Here is a 14,783-nt window from a genome sequence, read left to right as displayed (position 1 = left end):
AGCTGCACCCCATTCCACACGGGACCGGTACTGTCACGCATCTCCTGTGGATGAGTTTCTGAGTTGTTTATACTATAGAGTGATAAAAGTTGTGTCGCAATGGCCGTCTTTAGATGCACTTCCGGTTTACACGCGGCTGTTTCTCTAAATTAGAACTGAGCCGTAGACTCCGCAGATGACAGATGCAAACTAATCTTAGTTTGGGGATGATAAACAAAAGTAGGGCCCCTCTTATAGAGGGGGCAGGTCCCACTCATATCTGAGAATAGACATAGACATTGCAGAGTAAAGGGGGAAGGGGAGAAGGAGAGAGGCAAGAGGAGGAAGGAAGGGAGGAAGGAAGGGAAGAAGGGAGGAATGGAGGGAAGCTCAGAGCCCAGCTGGGTTTGGGAGGGTCCCCAAAGCCAGGTTTCACTCATCCCTGGGCCTTGGGACTACCAGCGTTTTGGAAGGCATACCTGGTCATCACCAAAGCCACAGGTCTGACATCCCCAGGGACACAGGCAGGCTTGCTCCAGTGACCTCATGCATCTCTTGCTGGCCCACATTCTTACCCTGTTCCTCTGAGCCATGTCAGACGACCCAGCATTTGTAGGGGGAAAATGAGGCCGCTGTGGCGAGCGGAAGCTGGGAAGAAGCTGCATTTTTCTGGTGCTAAGGGTACAGGAAGGAGGAGTCGGCGCTTGAGAGAGAGAGCCCCCGCTCTGCTCCAAAGCGAGCACCAATTAAGATGATTACTGGTTTCCCTACAACACAAATACTAATGGCCTGTCACGCTCTGGCATATTTTTCTTGGTAACCTTCAACTCCGAGTTGATTAATCAGGCTCTTGTGGGAAGGCTCAAACATGCTTGGGCAGAACCCAGGGAAACTAGCCCAGAGTTCTGAAGGCCACGCTGGTGATGGGGTGGAAGAACCACATTCTCAGGGATGAACAGGGTGGGGAGCCTCGCCACAAACTGTTGGGGAGAAGTCCTGAGGATGAACAAAGAACGAGGAATGAGGGTGAAGGTGAGCTATGTGACACCACTGTCTCCTGCTCTGGGACCCACAGCCCTGCTGGATAAAAGCGGACTCCTATCCCATTCCCCAAAGAGGACACCATGGCGACTCACAGGAGGGACAATTTCTTTAGCATGTGAGGGAACTGGAGTGAGCACAGCTCCTGAATCAGAACGATCCAGGCAGATCCCCCCTCCCCAATCCCTTTTTTACTCACGGAACCCTGGCTGGTCTCAAACTCGACCTTGAACTCCCGACCCTCCTGCCTCCGTCTCTCAAGGGCTGGGATTACAGACAAGACCTGGTTTGTGTGGTGCTAGGGATTGCACCAGGGCTTCTTGCACACCAGGCAGACACTACCACCTGAGCCATATCCCCAGCTCAATGCCTACCTTTTTTTACAGACCAGCTCTGCCAAGGTACTTAGGTCTCTGGTTCCTCATCCGCCAAGCAGGAACCCAGTGACTGACAGATGGAGCACCCACTTGACAGTTATTAAACAATAACTGTCTGCGAGTCAGAGTTAATAGTTCTCAAACTATTATCGTCTGCAAGTCGGGAAGAAGGGCGCAGGTCTTGGCACCTCAAACAGTTCCCCAGCTACAGAGATACCTTCTGATGTGTAACGTTGCCATCTCGGTGTGGTCGTGTTCGGTCTAACTTTCAGTAATGATGCAGATATGGCAGGAGCTGCCCGTGGTGGGGGCTGCACCTGTTGCTCTTTGCCTTCCTCTTCCACCAGGGACAGCAAACAGGCTCTGAAGTCTGTCCCTCTAGCCCAGTGGCTTTCCCCAGCCTTCCCCGAAAGGCATTCTGGAATGTCCTGGGCCTCATGCTAGTCAAATGGCAGGCTTGCTTGGTAGATTCTGACCAGCTCTCAGCAATGCATGCTAAGCCTGGGCAGGGCCCAGAAGCACTGTTCTCAGAGCCGTGGGAAGCCTGACTACCTGACCTGGGGCGGGGGCAGGAATGAGGGCTGTCATAAGACACAGGACGGATGTGTATGCCTAGGAATGAGGGTAGTGTGAGCTGGGGCTGAGGCTGGATAGGTGCACGCATGCGTGTGTGTGTTGTGTGTGTGCACATGTGCACGTATGTACACACATACACATGCCCTATGTTTCAGCCTCCTGGCTTGCTCCTGAGATATATTCTCTAACTCCCTCCTGCGGTAACACTCAGTCCTTGTCCGTTGTACCCGGCCCTACATGGTGCTAAGGGGCACCTCAAATCCATCACAGAGATGACGTAAGTTAGCCAAGCACACTAATGGTATCACAGCGAGTTGGCTATCTGACTGGGAGGTGGCTAACAGATAAACAGAAACAACAACCAATGAACGGGCCAGAGCAGGGTCAGGCACAGGGTAAGGCTGGTAACAAACGTGACAAAAGGTGCTCTGGAAAGCTGGCGGTGGTGGCGCACGCCTTTAATCCCAGCACTCTGAAGGCAGAGGCAGGCGGATCTCTGTGAGTTCGAGGCCAGCCTGGTCTACAAGAGCTAGTTCCAGGACAGGAACCAAAAAGCTACGAAGAAACCCTGTCTCGAAAATTTAAAAAAAAAGAAAAAAGAAAAAAAAAAGGTGCTCAGGAAGTACCAGGATGACCACGGGGCACACCCAGGCCCAGGTCTATGCTTCTGGGTTCCAAGTTCTACCAACTTATTATTGCGTTGCTCCCCTGCCCCTCCTGTAGCAAAACACAGAGGCACAGTGATGTGTGAACGCCAGCTTTGTGTGTATGTACATGTATGTACATGGGTACATGTGTGTGGCAGCTGGACGTCAACACCAAGTATCTTTCTCCACTTTTTGCTTGCAGATAGGATCTCTCACTGATTCACAGACGGGCCGGCCAATGAATCCTGGGATCCTCTTGTCTCTCTTCACTCCTCAGTGCTAAGACTGCAGGCATGTGTTACCATATCCAGCTCCTTATGCTAGGGATTAAAGTCGGGCCCCTAAGTGTATGCAGCAAGCGCTTTACCAAGACACCTCTCCAGCCTGCAGTGTCAATCCTATAAGGACGCAGTAGAAACAAGACCAATGTGTCCTCTCTGATGTCTTGACAATGTATCTGCCCCACTGACTTCACTCACATCACCAATTCTACTCTTGTAGCGCTTTGTAGAATCCCAGGTCTTTGGGGCATGGCCCTGTCTTCCTCTTCCTTAGGTATCTCTAAAGCCTTACTCAAAGCCCGGCGTGCATTGGGGCTCAGGGAGACTACTGGAAGCAAGAAAGGCACGGACAAATTGGCTTAGTGACCTGTAACTCTGCCCACTCCTTTGCAGAGTGCTCTGGCAGATCCCCCTTGGAAAGTGGGACCCTGGGAGAGACAGTTCTCCTGACCCCCAGAGCCTGTAAAACTCTGTCAGATTAGACTGAGTGTGGTAAGTTAGTATCCCAAGGCTTTTTGGGGATGGGGGTGTTAGTATGATTTTTGCTTACTCACTGTTGCTGGCCACCCCCCAAAAAAAACCAAAATAAAAACAGAACACTTTGGCCTCTACTGGCCCTGGGGATGGAAATCACAACTAGCATTAATAAAAAAAAACCACAAAACACAAACTCACAAATTCCTGGGAGCTGTAGGAGCACAAGGCTTAAGAACTCTTGCTGCTCTTCCAGAGGACCTGCGTTCAGTTCCCAGCACCCACACTGGGTCACTCACAAATGCTTTGGGATGGCTTATCTTTGTTGTCAATCTGATCACATCTGGAACCAACCAAAACCCAAGCATCTGGATCATTTGAGGTGGGAAGTTCCCATCCAAATCCAGGCTACACCTTCTGGGGGCAGCCCCCACAAAAAGACATGGAAGAAGGACGCTTTAGCTTTTTGCCTGTTTGCTCTCACTCTGGATGGTAAGTTCATCTACCCTGTTGCTGAGGCATTCCTTTGCTGGTTTTAGAACCCACTTCTCTGGGATTCCAACAACTCTCCAGGAATCCTCTGGCCTCCAGTATCAGTTAGGACTGCTGAGACGTCCGACCTCGTGAGCGGAACAACTACTGGAATCTTGGACTTTCTGTTAGGGCATAGCTACTGTTGGGCTACCTAGACTACAGAATATATTCATTTTTTTTTTTTAAATTTTCGAGACAGGGTTTCTCCATAGCTTTTTGGTTCCTGTCTTGGAACTAGCTCTTGTAGACCAGGCTGGCCTCGAACTCACAGAGATCCGCCTGCCTCTGCCTCCCGAGTGCTGGGATTAAAGGCGTGCGCCACCACCACCCAGCTTTCATTTTTATATATAAAGGATATACTCATTTTATCAGTTTTGTTCCTGACTAATACACACCTGTGAATTCATCCCCTGTCTGCTCCCCACCAAATTAAAAATCAAAACCAAAATCTTAAAAAAGATATATTCTTGGCCAAGGCCGAGCTCCTGGCATGAATAATAAGGGGAGCACCTGTGCCTGGCTTTGCCGGGCAGTGGTGGTGCACGCCTCTAATCCCAGCACTTGGGAGGCAGAGCCAGTCTGGTCTACAGAGTGAGTTCTAGGACAGCCAGGACTGTTACACAGAGAAACCTTGTTTTGAAAAACCAAAAAAGAAAAAAAAAGAAAGAATGCAATCTTTAGTCCTTTCTCAAGCCTGGGCCACTTCTGTCCTGGAGTGAGTTAGTGTTGAGAGGCTTCCTGCTGGGAGGACCATGGATCCCAGCACCACCTTCAGATGTCCGAACAGAACTCAAACCAAAGGAATTGTGACCAGAGAGGAATCCCGTGAAGTTTCTTCTAATTGACGGCCAAGGCTTGATGAAATACACAGGCGATCAAAGGTTTCTTAAACCACAGGTGAATCAGATCTCCTTGGCATTAAAATGTCCAGGCACTTGGCAATGCATACCTTCCTTAATTCGGCCAAACCCGCATTTCCATTCCCGCCAGATCTGTGCCACTCAGCACGGGCTAAACTGGGCATCCACTAACAATCACAAAGGCTGCACTACAGCATGCGCCATGTGGGTATCGGGAACAGAATTCAGGTCCTCTGCAAGAGCAGCAGTCGATCCCTTTAAAAATATTTTCTCAGAGCTGAGGACTAAACCTGAGCCTTTCATTTGCCGGGCAAACACTCTACCCCTGAGCCAAATCCCCAACCGTGTGACCAGGGCCATGAGACCTTAGCCATGGCACGGTGCCACCCACATTCAGGGTGGGCATTCCAAGTCTGCCCTCTTCAGTTCATCCTTTCTGGAAATGCCTGAAGGTTTGCCTCAGTTTTGCCTTAGCGCTTCTTTCCCTTTCTAAAAGAGCAGGTGTCCTCTTGCTACCCGTGGCTGTCTCAGAACTCACTACATAGACCAGGTCAACCTCAAGCTCACAGAGACCAGCCAGGCTGGGATTAAAGGTCTGTGCCACAAGGCCTCTTCCTTGATGCTTCTTAATCCAAACAAGTCGGTGATAGAGGTTATCCGTCACGCACACCCATGCTGGCCCACTTAAGAAAGTGTTTGTTTTGGTCAATTTCACCTCTGAAGGTGGGGGTGGGGAGTGGAGACAGTTATGCTCATACAGGGCTCATGTTGTCAGTATGGGAGAAAAGTAAAGACTGTGCAGCTTTGCCTCTCAAGGGTGGTGGTGGAGGACCTCGTGGCAACAGCCTGTGGGGACCTGATCATGTGCCCAGCTTCTGGAGGGCCTGGAATCAGTGCGGCTCTGGCTGCCAGTTACTGGTGCTCCTTGAACGTGAAACAAGACTTGCCATTAACTGGCTCTGTGGGGTAAGGCAGGTCCTTAAATGCAGAGGCTGTGTAGCTTCGGGACAGATTTCTGGAAATAGTGGAGAAGCCAGGTGGCCTCAGAACACGAAGCTCCCTGGCGGGCGGGGAGGGGGAGACTTGATTCCCTCCAGATTTGAAGACAGGCTTTGCATGTGGGTAATGCATAAGAGAGTGTACTGAGCGCAAAGAACTGTCCTGATTTGAACGTTTCCCCTTGCCAAAGCTGTGAGGACAAGCCGAGGCAGGCTGGTGAGGGTAAGAGATTCTGGAGATGCAAAGGCTCGGGTGCAGGTAGTGTGTATCTCAAGAAAGGCCAGAGACCCTTTAAGCCTGCTGCCCCAAGTCGGGGAAGATGCAATGCACCCCCAAGTAGAAAGGGCAGGGCAACAGAGAAGGCGGGGCAGTCTGCCCGAGGATCAGGCCAGGCCCCAAGCACGTTCTCCCATAATTTTTTTTTATTGTTCATTCAGGAGCGATTTATTCTATGCCCCGTGAGTTTAGAGTTATGGGCTTTGTGGAGGCCTCACACAGGTGATTACGGTAATTTAGAGAGAAAGTAGCAAGCCATTCCTGTCATAGGCTGCTCTGGCAGGAAAATAATAGCATCACCTCGTATTTATAGAGTGCTGAATGATTCCAAAGTGCTCTGCCATCTATTATCCCATCTCATGCCGACGGCAGGCCAGTGAGCCAGGCCGAGCCTCTGCTGCGGAGCTCTGCACAAAGGTTGTCCCCTTTCTGGGGTCCCCTTTCCACGCTGAAAAAGGAGCAGGCGCTGGAAGAATGCTTGCCTGGCATGCATGAGCCCCTGAGTTCTGTTCCTAGCACTGTGCAGCCTTGGCCCGGTGGCAGGTGTGCACCTATAATCTAAGCAGTTGGAAGGTGGAGACAGGAGGACTGGGTACTAAATGGCCAACTTTGGCTACATAGCAAGTTTGAGGCCAGTGTGAGTTACAAGAGACCTTGTTGACAGGAAAAAAAAAGACTGTTCTTGTGGTGGCTTGAATAAGAATGGCCTCCACAGACTTATATATTTGAATACTTAGTCATCAGGGAGTGGCCCTACTTGAGAAGGATTAGGAGGTGTGGCCTTGTTGGGAGAAGTATGTCACTGGGCTTGAGGTTACAAAAGCCCATACCAGTTTATCTCTCGGACGTAGCTCTGAGCTGCTGCTCCAGCACCGTGTGCCACCATGGTCCCTGTCTTGATAATGGACTAAACCTCTGAAAGTCTAACCAGGTCTCCAATGAAATGCTTTCCTTTGTAAGAGCTGCCGCGGTCACAGTGTCTCTTCACAGCAACCCAACAGCGACTAAGACAGGTCTCATGTCTGTTTTGTTTTTCCCATCAGCTATTCCTCAAGGGGTCTGAGCAGCCCTGACATCTAAGGCTGAATTTCTTAGCTCTGTGTGCCAGGATTCCCCCCACCCAACCCGCCCCATCAACATTCCCAGAAAAGGTGGTTCTGATGCAGCTCCCTGGCTCACCCAGACAGTGTGGAGAGGGGTGTGGCTGGGAATCTACACAACACACACATTTCCTGCAGGACAGTCTTTGAGAGCTTCTGCGCTCTGCCTCCTGACCTGTTAGTTTAGGGCTTGTCCTGTGACACAGGTGAGCCCTGATTTGGGGGAGGGAGGATGGTGGCACGGGGCTGGATCAGAGCAGTGTCTGCTGAGTGTGGCAGAGGATCTGGGTAATGATAGCCTCTTGAGGATATAATTAGAACCCTCGCAACCGGAACAGGACAGTTTAATAATTTAAGTGAGACCTCAGGATTAATGAACGGTGGTTGGAATGACATGTGGGACCATAAATCCTGGCCTGTGGTGGAGAAGTGATGATTTACAAGACGGCTTCCCGGGAAAACAAGGTCTGGTGAGCCTGCAGGCTGGCCTCCTCCCTCAAGGGACGCGTGGTGGGTCATCTGCCACACTTTCTAAGACCACACCCTCCAAATAAACTACAAGGTATCCTTAGTGGCCTTGACACACTTGCACGTCAGCATTTCCCACAAGTCCGAGAGCTTCGCTTTATTTGGAATGTTTGAGGCTGAAACCAAAGACCTTGTATACACTAAAGCAAGGCTCCCTGAGCCACTCTCCCAGGCCCTCACTGGGATTCTAGGCAGGGGCTCTCTGTACTGAGCCACACCCCCAGTCCCTCACTGGGGGATTTGGGGCAGGCCCTCTACCACTGAGCTACTTTCCCAGTCCCTCCCTGTAGAATTCTAGGCAAATGATTCACTCTCCCAATCCCTCATTGGACGACTTCTAGGTAAGGGCTCTACCACTGATGCACCAGCCCCTCATTGGGGGGGGGGCGGTTCTAGGCAGGTGCTCTACCACTGAGTCACACCCCAGTCCCTCACGGTGGGGGAGATTCTAGGCAGGTGCTCTACCACTGAGTCACACTCCCAGCCCCACAAGGGGATTCTAGGCAGGTGCTCTATCACTGAGCCACACCCCAGCCCCTTTTGGGGGGATTCTAGGCAGGTGTTCTACCACTGAGCCACACTCCCAGCCCCTCACTGGAGTATTCTAGTCAAGTATGGCCCGGTTAACAGTAATAACACAGCCTCATTGTAGCACTGATAGCCTGATGATGGCCGTTCCTGAATGTTGGCCAGGAATATCAACTCACCCAGTCCTCACTCAACCATAAAAGGGAAAGCAGGAGTGATGGAAACTCCACCCCCCTAGGCTTGTACAAGAAGAAAAGGTATGTGCTCTGGGTATGGGGACAGGATGGAGTACGCTGGCCTAAAGCACACTGGGTTCACAACAGGCTGGCTGCCATGTAAGGGAGAACAGGCTCACTAACCCGAATCTGCTTCCTGCTGCTCTATTTCTTTCTTTCCCCTTTTGGGGTGTTTGTATGACAGAAGATTGAAGCCACAGCTTACTACGTGCTAGGCCAGTGCTCTACCACTGAGCCACCATCTACAGCCCTCCACTTTCCTATTCCCTAAGCCTAAGGGGGAACAGGAGCTAGTGGCCACTACAAAGGGCATCTTGCAATGGCCTCTTCTCAGAAAGGACTGCTCACAGGTCCATCTCCCTCCCTTCTGTGTCACAAGGCTGTCCCAGCTGCAGTGTGTTGGCTGGGAAGGGTCAGAGCTGGTCATTGTGAGGCCAAGCAAAGTGACCGCTGGGTTGAGAAGCTGGAGAGCGGTTCAGACGGAGAATGTTCCAGCCTACATCCTGACAGCGTGCAGGAAGGGATCTGTCTGAGCAGGCTTGGCAGAAAGCAGAGCCTCCCGCTCCCCTGTTGCGTTCCCCTCACTGTGACCATTTACAGTGCCCAGGAAATCCCCTTGTGAGTGGACTTAGAAGCAGAGCAGCAGCAGGAGGAGACAGGAAGAGGTTAACCGTAGAGAGTTCCTGCTCATTCGCAAATAACGTGTGTGTCTTGAAGAAGTGAAGCAAATGAATATAATTAATTTTTAACAATCATTGTGGGATCAAAGAACGTTCTGGAAAAAATTCAGTGTGCAGGCTTCCCAAGACTAAGCAGCACACATCTGTTAACACTTTATAGGAACGAATGCCACCACAAGAGGCCTCAACACATGCCTGATCCTTTGTTCTTTTTAACGATGTAAAAATTACATGTTCATAAAATTTATTAGTTTGAGGCAGGAAAGCAGAGGAAGAGAGAGAAATTAAGCTTCCTAGGCTGGAGAGGAGTGGACACTGTTCTCTTCTTTCAGAAATTCTCGGAATAAAGACACACAAACGTGAGGATCTGGCCTCCCTAATCTTCAGGGCTATGGCGCTGTGCCTATCTGGAGCTATGAGAACCAGTAGCATTTTAAGGCAGATGGTAACAGCTTCAAAGGTGTTTCTGGACTCAGATCAAGCCAACGAGGACTCTGGAGTGGCGGATGTCTGATAAGACAGGCCTGGAGTCTGAGAAAAGCAAGAAGAGTTCTTGTGGTCTCTGTGAGCCATGACCACATCTGGAGGTTGCTAGGTGTGTGCATCTGTGTTTGTGTGCGCATGCCTGTGTGCACAAGCATGTGTGTCAGTGTGCATGTCACTATGCGTTGGTGCTGGTATGTGTCTCTGTGTGTATGGGCACGCTTATGCATGCATGTGTGTGTTGGTGTGCATGTCTGTATGAATTGTCACTGGTGTGTGTGTGTGCACATGCATCCATATGCATGTGTGTTGATGTATGTGTGTCAGTATTAGTATGTGCATGCCTATGTATGCATATGCCTGGGTGTGTACATGCATGCATATGAACACATGTATGTATTGGTGTGTCTATGGGTATGTGTGTACATCTGTGCATGTTGGTACTGGTTTGTGTGTCTGTATGTGTGCATGTACATGTGTATGCATGTGTGTGTGTGTGTGTTGGTGCAGGCAGGAGATAGCACCTATTCTTTGGCCAACGCCCTTCCTTAGCTAAGTATAAACAATATTATTTAAAGGATCTGAACTAATGTTTATGATAAATGAGAAAAGGAGACCATCTCTTTTTGATACACAGATAAGGATCAAATGAAATGACTGAATATTTTGAAGTTTTACCTAAAAATTTTTGCTGTTTTACCTAGGAGGTGGTGCTCCGGGTTGGGGTACGGGGGTGTAGATTTCTTACATTTTAGAGGTGATATAAATATATGAATTTTCCCTTTGGGCCAATGCTAGCTGGAGAGGCTTCCTGTCAACTAGCTACAATGTGTTTACATCACTCTTATCAGCTAGCTACTTTTCTCGGCTGTGACCAAGAATCCGACACAAAACCACACAGGCGAAGAAAGCCGCATTCCAGCTCAGGCACAGTTTGAGGAAGTCCAGTCCATCATGGCCGGGATAGCATGGTGGAGGCCAAAGCACAGGGAGCATGTGGCTGGGACTCATAGAGTCTGTAGGGACACAGAAGCAGAGAGTGGGCAGGAAGTGGGGCTAGGATATACCTTCAGGGCTAACACTGACTCACCTCTTCCGGCAAGGCTCTACTTTCCCCAAAGGGCACCACCAACTGGAGACCGAGTGTTCAAACACATGAGCCTGTGGGGGAAATCTCTCATCCAAACCGGTGGCTCACAACAGCACCTGGTACACAGTCAGACTCTCTCGGTGTCACTGGCCACTTCCCTGTGTGCTCCCCACTTACTGAGCTCAACCTGGGTGACACGCAGCAGGTTTCGGCTAGATCAAGTGACATAGCAAGGAAGCTCTTACTTTTAATTTCACCTCAAATGCCATCTCATTCTCAAGCCTGGGTCAAAATCACTTCCACCAGCTTTCAGCTGACAGAGTGGCCCAGCAGCCACCTGCAGACAGATGGACAGCCCTTTCCATGCCCTTTCCCTGGGGACCTTCCTGCAAGGAACTCTGATGTCCTGCTCCACCCGGCTTCATTTCCCTCTCATTACACTCTTAGTGAAGCACTGACTCCATTTCAAGCTTGGTTTCAGAATCCGGGGAGCTGGTTCAGTCAGTCAAGCGCTTGCTGCCTAAGCAAGAGGACCTGGGTCTGATTCTCCAGCCTACGTGGAAAGTTGGGCATGGTAGTACATGCTTGTAACCTCAGAGCTGGCGACGCTGAGACAGGTGACTCCTGTGGCTCACTGGACAGCCAATGTAGCTGAATGGCAAGCACCAGGACATTTAAAGGCTCTGTCTCAAAAGCAAGCAAGCAAACAACAACACGCAGGGCAGATGGCTCCTGAGGAATGAGGTGAAGGTTGACTCTACTCTGAGTGGCGAGATGACTTGGTGTGTAAAGGTGCTCAATAAAAGCCCGATGACCGCATCCCTGGCACCTACATGGTGGAAGGAGATAAGCGACTTCTGCAAGTTGCCCTGTGCTCAAACTCATGCCCATGCTTAAACACACACACAAACCAAATAAAATATAATAATTTTTAAAAAATTGCCTACAAGATATAACAGAAAATCAGGGGCTCCCTACATTGGTTTGATCCGTGGACATGTCTATGAGGGGCTGTCCTACTTAAGTTACTTGATGAAAAGACCCAGCCTACTGTGGGCGGCACCACTCCCTAAGCAGGGGATCATGAATTGTCTAAGAGCGGAAAAATCAAGCAGAGCACAAGCAAGCAAACAGGCACACATGCATTCACCTCTCTCTGCTCTTGACCATGGATGTGATCTGACCAGATGTCTCAAGCTCCTGCCACCGTGACTTCTCTGCAGTGATGGGCTGTCACCTGAAACTGAACTCAAATAAATGCTTTCCCCACAAGAAGCCTTTGCCTTTGTCAAGGTGTTTTATGGCAGCAACAGAAATGAAACTAAAACAAATGGTATCTGAGACTATCCATGGCTTTACTCATGTGTGCGTGCATGTTTGCTTGTGCGTGCACACACACACACATACACACTATCACTCACGGTCGGGCTTGAAGTCATCACAGAAAACCAGGAAAAACGCACAGCTGAATGCTCCTGCTGTGCAAATTTTTAAAATGCAGACGGCTCACCGCCTCAGTGGAAGTGTCACTTTCTGAAAATATAATGCAGCTATTTTCCGCGACAGAGACGATCCTTTCCCACACACCGGAGCTCTTGATGCTTCAGATGCAAGCTGAACACACTCACCCGATTCTCTTCTTTCCCAGGACATCATTTATATAGTGCTTGATTCACACACCCTAGCTTTTCCTTTCTTACAGATGCACAAAACGTCCCATAAATACATCGATTCTTGCACCCTGTGTTTTTGCCAGACATTCCCCGAAGGTTTATAGATTTCCTTCATTACAAACTAATTGAGATTCCGTAAGTGCCAGAGTCTTGGCAATCCTCTCTGTTGAGAAGGAGGGAAAGTGCTCAGGATGTCAGAGAGGCTAAAGGGAAGAGAGATTGGAATAGAGCGTGGTCACAGTGACACAGGATAAACAGGAGAGCCTGGAGGCCAGTGTGTGTGGTCACAGTGACACAGGAATGGACAGAAGAGCCTGGAGGCCAGTGCACGTGGTCATAGTGACACAGGAACGGACAGGAGAGCCTGGAGGCCAGTGCTTGTGGTCACAGGGACACAGGGATGGACAGGAGAGTCTGGAGGCCAGTGTGTGTGGTCACAGTGACACAGGAATGGACAGAAGAGCCTGGAGGCCAGTGCACGTGGTCATAGTGACACAGGAACGGACAGGAGAGCATAGAAGCCAGTGCACGTGGTCACAGTGACACAGGAATGGACAGAAGAGCCTGGAGGCCAGTGTGTGTGGTCACAGTGACACAGGAATGGACAGGAGAGCCTGGAGGCCAGTGTGTGTGGTCACAGGGACACAGGAATGGACAGGAGAGCCTGGAGGCCAGTGTGTGTGGTCACAGGGACACAGGAATGGACAGGAGAGCCTGGAGGCCAGTGTGTGTGGTCACAGTGACACAGGAATGGACAGAAGAGCCTGGAGGCCAGTGCACGTGGTCATAGTGACACAGGAATGGACAGGAGAGCATAGAAGCCAGTGCTTGTGGTCACAGTGACAAAGGAATGGATAGGAGAGTCTGGAGGCCAGTGCACGTGGTCATAGTGACACAGGAACGGACAGGAGAGCATAGAAGCCAGTGCTTGTGGTCACAGGGACACAGGGACAGGAGAGCCTGGAGGCCAGTGCACGTGGTCACAGTGACACGGGGATGGAGAGAAAAACTTGTAAGGAATAGTTAAGATGAACTTCCTTTTGGGAACCCTTATTTTTATTCTCCCTGGGTGAGGCATGGCCCCAAGCACCTAACTGTCTAGTATCTAGTAACCAATTTAACAGTCAGGGCTCCCAAAAGGAAGTCGGTCTTAACTATTCCTTTTCACACATGAGGGAGCTGAAGCACAAGAGGGGGTCAGGAGCCTGGGCTAAGGTCGCAGAGAAAGTGGGAGTCAGGGGCAGGGTCAGAGGCTAACTATTTCCAGCTTCCTGCTAAGAGCTGCGTGACAGGAAGGCCTCCCACTGCCGTCACAGGTTCACAGACCTTACGGATGCCCTAGAAGTGGGAGGCCACGAGCCGGAAGGCAGTCCGTCTTGAACTGCATTTGAGACCACACCTCCGTGTCCTTCCATCCCTAGATGAGACGCACAGTCTCTGTATATGGATAAGGTCACACGGTTGGAGGCACAGAGACACAGCTCCATGCCTGTGCTGTGGTAAATGCCACAGGCAGACTGGCTTGACACCCTTTTACCACGACTCCAACCTCTGGCCTCTGCCACAGACACAAAGTCTCATGCTGGTAGCCTTCCATACAGATAGATGAACCAGATTTCAGCGTTCTGGACAAACGGTTCTGAAGAACCTTGTAGAAAAAGAAGATAAAGCTTGACAGGAGGAGGCTACGTCTTTTAACTAGAACTTCAACAGGCTCAGCAGCCATTTTGTGACCAGGAAGAAGGGGAAGCAGCATCGAATGAGTTAATTGTTTTTTTTTTTTTTTTAAGCAACAGCCCCTGTTCTGATCAGCTTTTATTGCCAACTTGACACAACCTAGAGTCACCTGACAAAAAGGGACCCCAGTTGAAGAACGGTTTGATCAGACTAGCCCATGTGCCAGCCTGCAGGGCACTGTTTTCATTGCTAATGGATACTGGAGGGTCTGGCCACTGTGGGTGGTGCTATCCCTAGCAGGTGGGCCTGGGCTGTATAAGAAAGCGAGCTAAGCAGAAGTTAGGGATCAAGCCAGTAAGCAGTGTTCCTCTGTGGTTTCTGCTTTGGTTCTGGCTTAATCCCTGACCTGACTTTCTTCAATGATGAACTGTGACCATAAAAGTAAACGCTTTCCTCCTCCAAGTTGCTTTGGGTTATGGTGTTTATCACAGCGATGGAAAGCAAACTTAGACAGCACCCAAATGCAAGTAAGTCCTGTAAGTAGGTAGACAGGTGATCCATGGCTATGCCAGCTGTTGCTCATCTGTTTGCATTTCCACATTGACAAAAAGGGATTAAGACGGGATCCGTTTGCTGGGACGTTGTGAAGGTGAAATGAGATCGTGTGTAAGGTACAAGGTCTGCATAGTAGCTGTTGAGTAAATAGGGAATCATGTATCACACGGCTGGAGAACTCCTCCGTGG

At 50.1% G+C, this 14,783-nt stretch overlaps 1 protein-coding gene across 3 annotated transcripts in view; it reads right to left on the bottom strand.

Annotated features, from left to right (window-relative positions):
- The window catches only part of Galnt10 (polypeptide N-acetylgalactosaminyltransferase 10), a 140,139-nt gene that overhangs the window by 40,819 nt on the left and 84,537 nt on the right, over window positions 1-14,783 (bottom strand). The gene's annotated exons all lie outside the window — the stretch shown is intronic.

The sequence above is a fragment of the Chionomys nivalis genome, chromosome 7 (assembly GCF_950005125.1).
Source record: "Chionomys nivalis chromosome 7, mChiNiv1.1, whole genome shotgun sequence".
In the NCBI taxonomy this organism is placed as follows: Eukaryota; Metazoa; Chordata; class Mammalia; order Rodentia; family Cricetidae; genus Chionomys; species Chionomys nivalis.
This window is presented reverse-complemented; position numbering and strand designations above follow the sequence as displayed.